Raw genomic sequence first — 6,901 nt, forward strand, 5'->3', positions numbered from 1 at the left:
TTTACATTATTAAATGTACTACAGGTCACTGGTTTGAGGTGTAACATTTTTCAGTCTATAGTACTTTTCAGGTCAGGGGTCTGACTCCTGGTGATGATCAACACAATGGAACTGGACTAATGCAAATATAGAATAAAAACAGAGTGACCCTCTAATCACTTCTAGTGCAGACTGACGCAGAGTTTAATGAGCTTTCAGAACCAGAGCAAGAGCTGTGCAGCATTTGATCTTATCGACTCTCTGGGAACAAAACCATCGCCTGCTCAATAAAACCCAGATGGGGCTGAATGACTATGAACCTCTGAATGTGCATTTCCAAGAGTCATTAAATTCTTGAGAAGTGATTACGCTATTTGTTCTCAACAAAGCCCATTGCAGCGCTTCGAGTTTTTTGTTTCAGTTGTGTCCCTGTCCACTCTTTCCTTCATGTTACTGCTGTTACCTTGATCATTTACTGTTGTCCAAGGGACAAAAATGAACATCAGTATCTCAAAGCGGAAGTGGTGTTAAATGTATGTTAGGAGATACGCTCACTCGCTCAGAGACCCAGTCGTGTGCAAGTCGCCCCCAGCCACACATACAAACACACTCACAAGACCACGACGTTGCAATTACAACTTTATTAACATCACACACACTGTATCAGCAAACAAACACAACCATGGACAAGTTTCTGATTCGTAAAAGTCATGCAACCTATGCGCCAGTTGCGAAGAAGCCAAAGCTTTGCAAATATGAGGAGAGCTATTTGCAGTTTGGTTTCACCGTCACTGGCGCGACTGAGCAACGTCCTCAGTGTGTTTTGTGTGCTGAGGTGCTGGCAAATGACAGCACCTCATGAGTCATTGAGTTCAGTCTCTTCATCGATGCAGAGTCCACATCGTGATGCATCTAAGAATCGAGAAATTTCCAGACCTCTAGTGTGGAACGTGGTGAAACTGAACCCTTTCAGGACCCTGAAAAATAAAATAAAAAACTTGCTCTGCCAGAGTGTCTCTTTTGGCTCATTTTGCTGGTCCCAAGCCCGGATAAAGGAGGAGGGTTGGACGTAAAGCTAGGAATGCCGCCCCACTTAACAGTACGGCGCACATGATCCTGCGGCGCACATGATCCTGCGGCTCACATGATCCTGCGGCGCACATCATCCTGCGGCGCACATCATCCTGGGGCGCACATCATCTTGTCGCACATCATCGTGCGCACATCATCGTGTCGAGCACATCATCCGGCCACTCACTTCATCCTGCGGCGCACCTCATCGTGCGGCACACCTCATCGTGCAGCACACATCATCCTTTGCCGCACATCATCCTGCACCGCACATCGTCCTGTGGCACACTTCATCCTGCCACACATCATCGTGCGGCGCACATCGTCCTGCGGCGCACATCATTCATCACCGCACATCATCCAGCGCACATCATCGTGCGGCGCACATCATCACCGCACATCTTCCTACCACACATCATCCTGCAGCACCATCATCCTGCAGCACACATCATCGTGCGGCGCACATCATCCTGCAGCGCACATCATAGAGGGTTGGACCTAGAGCTAGGAATGCCGCCCCACTTAACAGTACTGCGCACATGATCCTGCAGCTCACATGATCCTGCGGTGCACATCATCCTGCGGAGCACATCATCCTGGGGCGCACATCATCTTGTCGCACATCATCGTGCGGCGCACATCATCGTGTCGAGCACATCATCCAGCCGCGCACATCATCCTGCCACTCACTTCATCCTGCAGCGCACCTCATCGTGCGGCACACCTCATCATGTGGCACACATCATCCTTTGCCGCACATCATCCTGAACCGCACATCATCCTGGGGCGCACATCGGCGCACATCGTCCTGTGGCACACTTCATCCTGCGGCGCACATCATCCTGCTGCGCACATCGTCCTGCGGCGCACCTCATCATGCGCGGCACATCATCCTGCGGCGCAAATCATCGGTGCACATCATTCATCACCGCACATCATCCACCGCACATCATCCAGCGCACGTCATCGTGCGGCACACATCATCTTGCGGCGCACATCATCACCGCACATCATCGCAGGGCACATCATCACCACACATCATCGTTCGGAGCACATAATCCTGCGGCGCATATCATCATCACCGCACATCATCGTGCACATCATCCTACGGTGCACAATTGATATTCTAACATTTAACAATACAGGACAAAATCGATTTATGTATGTGGGTCTAGATACAGCATTAAAGTCATGAAGTTATTTCGAGAATTGATGGCCTATTTCAATGGCAAGATAAAAAATAAAGAATCAACAGAAGAATAAGGAAGCGTATTGCATTCACTTAAATAACTTTATTAGCTTTGTTATCAAATATGTTTTGCGGCTCCAGACACATTTTATTTGGGGGAAGAGGGGGCAAAATGGCGCTTTTGATAGTAAAGGTTACCGACCCCTGCTATAGACCTAAGCTAGTTGGGATATCTAATGGACAACCTAAGTACTGCAAGCTAGACTAAAACTAAGAAGGATGAAAATGACAAAATGTGACTAAAACTAATATGCATTTTCGTCTAAAGACTAAGACTATGACTAGATCAAAAATAGCTGCCAAAATGAACACTGCTTTATATGAACATTTACGGTAAACTTGTTCCCAGGCAATGTCCTGCTCTGGGATAAATGAGCTGACAGCATATTCACACACGAGTACGATGTTACAGAATACGCTCATCCCATTGGTCGAGGAGGTACTGTTGCTCGCGGAGAAGACAGTGGAAGAGAAGTAAGTATAAGGAAAAGATAGTAGAAGATAACAAAGCAGCATGGGTGACAGTGAAACAGACGCCGACACTGCTTTAGAAAGAAATACAAGTGGAAAAAGTAGGCTATCTCCACATAATGTGGTATTGAGCTGTTGAGTTCATGATGTTTTTTCTTCCTGTATTACTACACCTGTAGCCTACAGTCATGGCCTTTGAGGCAAAAATATGTTTACAATTTTTCTACAGACATTCTGTTTGCACTTTTGTTATTGCACAAAAAATATGCACTATTTCAGGATGGATGTTCTGCTTTCTATCTATTGTTTTATATTAATGTATACATTTTTAAGTTAAGCAAGACAGGTTTCTGTTTAAAAAAGATTCTTATTTTATTCAGTTAATTTTGTTTATTATTAAAGTGTATTGCTAGATAATAATTTGTTTTCCACATTTTCATGTCACTCAAAAATATGCATCTAATTCAATTCAGGGTCAAATAGTTAAAAAATCGTTCACTCACAAAAAAAGGGGCTAAAAGAATTCACCACGCCAGGAAGGGTGAAGGCAATGGGGTCGACCGGCCCTGCCAATGAGGTGTACCTTATTTATTTTTCAGGGAGGCAACCCTATGTGAAACTAACACCTGACTCCATCGTCTCCTGTCTGTTGCAGATGCCTCCTACAGCCTCTGTGTGTCTATTCATATTCATGTGTTCGTTCTGCGTGGAAAGATGTGTGTGTTTCCCCAATGGCTCGGTGGCATTTTCCTGTGGCAACATGATGCCAGTACACCCTCCATTCAGCCCTTCCACCAGGGACCCTCCATTCACTCTGTCCACATCTAGCGCCACCTACACGCCTGGTGGAGTCATTACAGGTTTGAATGCTGAATTATCAGTTCCTTATATGTCAGGTGCTCCACTGTATATCTATCACGAAGGATATCAGAATTAGGGAATATATGGTTCAGATATATTATATATAATAAGTCAGCATGCTGAACAGCTCTGGTCACTCACTGGTCTGTGAGCAACCAGTCGGCTGCTCAGAGGCCATATTAGTGCTTTGGTCAGTGATCATCAGCAGCACTAACTCCCAGCAGGAAACCACGCTCGGTGGCAGAGTAATCAAACCAATCACCTTATAATAGTTCAGCTCAATTAGTTATTTCTAACAAATAAGGGGAAAAAGGTTCAATTCAAAACTACTTAACGTAGCTAAGATGAGGTGGATTTTCACACTTAATAGTTTTCTAGTTTCTCAGATGTGTGACTTCAATGTTAGTGTGTATGATTCATTTCATGTGAGGAATCTGAAAGTCATGTAACTCATTATTAACAGATAATTTGGGGTTTGTCCGATTTGGTTAATCGACCAGGGGCAGAGAGAGAGAGCAGGGATTTGAATTTAAATAAATTTGAACGACACCTAAACATTATAATTATGGTCCATGCAATGTATTTGCTGTGTTGTGTCCATCTCCACTCTTTCCTCATCTTTTCCTCCATAAACGGTCTCCTCTCTTCACTCCTCTTCACTCTTCTTTACTCCTCTTTACCCTCCTGCTTCTCCAATCTTGGCTTTCTCCTCCAGTATCAGACGTCATTAACACATTTCTCTGAGTTTATCTTGTTTTTTCGAGTACTTATAGTATTAAATGGTCTCAGATGCAAATCAAATTCTCCCTTCAGCGTCTGCAGTTGGCCTGGCTTATGTTTCAAAGAACCCCTCCCCACTCTCACCTCCATACTTCTGTCCTTGCAGTGACGGTGGAGGTGGTGAAGAGTAGCTCCACTGAGTTCCAGGGTTTCCTGTTACAGGCCAGGAGCAGACAGGGAAATGGTACAGAAATGACAATTAACAAAACATGTTTCTTTGCCCTGTCAGTTAGACAACATTTTGAACCATATGTGTGGAAATGTATATGTGTTTCTTTGCCTTAAAATTAAGAATAGGATTCATGTATTATTTTTTGCCTTATGTATTTTGGAAAGTTTCTAAGGATTCAGGTTTGTATCCCTGCACAAGTGCAGAGTGAGCTTTTGATTCTTCTACTTCAAGCTCTGCTGTGGCCTGTAGGAAAGTTCACCAACATTGACACCAGCCTGTTTACGGCACTCACCTGTCAAAACATGAAGGTATGTGTGAGAGTGACATCATGCTGGTTCTTGACTGATTGAACATGACAACATCTTGAGGCGGTCCACAGGCATGGATATTTTGCATGATTGCTACATGCATTGATATTTTTACTAGGTTAGGTTATTGGAGTCTTAAAATTGTCCGTAGGTGTGTTTTTTTGTCATTTGTTTGTGATTAGAATGATTCTGTTATTTCTGCAGAATTGTTACTGTTTGCTTTTGTTGATAAAATCACCAATTAGCAGATCCTCTAATCCACTAAATTAATATGCATTTAAAAATAAATACAACATTTTCTTTTAAATATATCAACATGAACAACGTGTGTGTGTGTGTGTTTGTGTGTGTGTGTGTGTGTGCAGAACTCAACTGTTAGTCAGGCGTCAGCAGCCAAGAAGAAGAAGGTCCAGCTAACCTGGGAGGCTCCTCGCAACAGTGGCTCTGGCGATATCTACTTCAGGTAGACCATTTTACACCCCCCCCCCCCCCCCCCAACACACACACACACAGTAGATTGATGATACAGTTTCCTCCTCCAAACAATAATCTGATTCTCACTCAGTTTCATGTTGTTGTTGTCAACATGGCTGCAGTGCCACTCTGGTTCAGGACTACACAACATTCTGGGTTCAACTCAACAGCAGCTCTCTGAGACTGGACAGCAGTGGAAACTCTGCAGCTGGAGTAAGTTCTGATTGACTGACTGACTCACTGACTGACTGACCCACTGACTCAGTGACTGACTGACTCACTGACTGACTGACTGACTGACTCAGTGAATGACTCACTCACTCACTGACTCACAGACTGACTGGTGTCTGGTCTGTCAAAGCTCTGCTGTGATGCTGGTTTGTTTCTCTCTCCTCAGGTCATCTCCTCCTCAGCTCTGCTCTTCATCAACCTGTTGAGTCTATCTGCCTACTGCTGACACACACACACACACACACACACACACACACACACACACACACACACACACACACACACACACACACACACACACACACACACACACACACACACACACACACACACACACACACACACACACACACACACACACACACACACACACACACACACACACCTTATCACCAGTAGTTTTCTTGTGAAAACAAGTCATGGCTGCCCATCATGACCAATAAAAGGTTTCTTTGTCAAGCTGAAAAGTTTCAGTTTATTTTCTATTGTCCAAAAGTTTTGAAGGTGCAGATCAGCTGTGTCTCAGTTCAGTGGCTTCATTCCAGGAGGCTTCATCCTGGAGGCTTCATCCTGGAGGCTGCATTTACTGTGTTTGAGGACAGATGCGTCAGAGCACTCAAAATCCTTTCTTGAGATTTCCAGCCACCACAAATTATGTTTTTAATGAGCAGAACATTTTGAAATAGCTTTTGTCTTTTTCTTATTTGATTTGAGTTATTAAACCATGTGTTACTATATGATAAAATAATGTATAATTGTGTCAGTCAATAATACAAATATTTTATTAAAATGCAAAGCAAGATGTAATTATCAGTCGTACTTGTATGTTTCCAGTCATGTGACTGATGTCCCCCTTCCTTTTTCAGTATATAGATATTGACTGAAAGAAACTATCTGGGAGAAGCAGTATCATATAATATTGCATAATATAATATAAGTCTTCGATATCGATGGGAGGAAGTGTGCAGATCTTTTCGGTTTTTATACAGAAGTTGATGATGCATAGATGTCTGCGGTGCCTAGGGTCTGTCTCCATCTAGTGGCCTATAGTCATACTGCATCTTGAGACTTCTGAAGAGTCGTGTTTTGAATGAGCTAGTTAAAATAAAAAAATGTAAAATAGCCCTTTATAGCTTCGCAGCAAGTTGAGAATGCTCCCAAGAATGTAGGCGTACCTGTTCCAAGAGGAGACTTCATGACCAGAACCTTGGAGGATTCCCCACCACACTCAGGCCTCTGCTAAACACCAGTAACTGCCAGCTCAGGCACAGACACAGTGATAAACTGGGGGAGTTGCTGTACAAA

This window comes from Pleuronectes platessa, chromosome 13 (assembly GCF_947347685.1).
Source record: "Pleuronectes platessa chromosome 13, fPlePla1.1, whole genome shotgun sequence".
Classification (NCBI taxonomy): Eukaryota; Metazoa; Chordata; class Actinopteri; order Pleuronectiformes; family Pleuronectidae; genus Pleuronectes; species Pleuronectes platessa.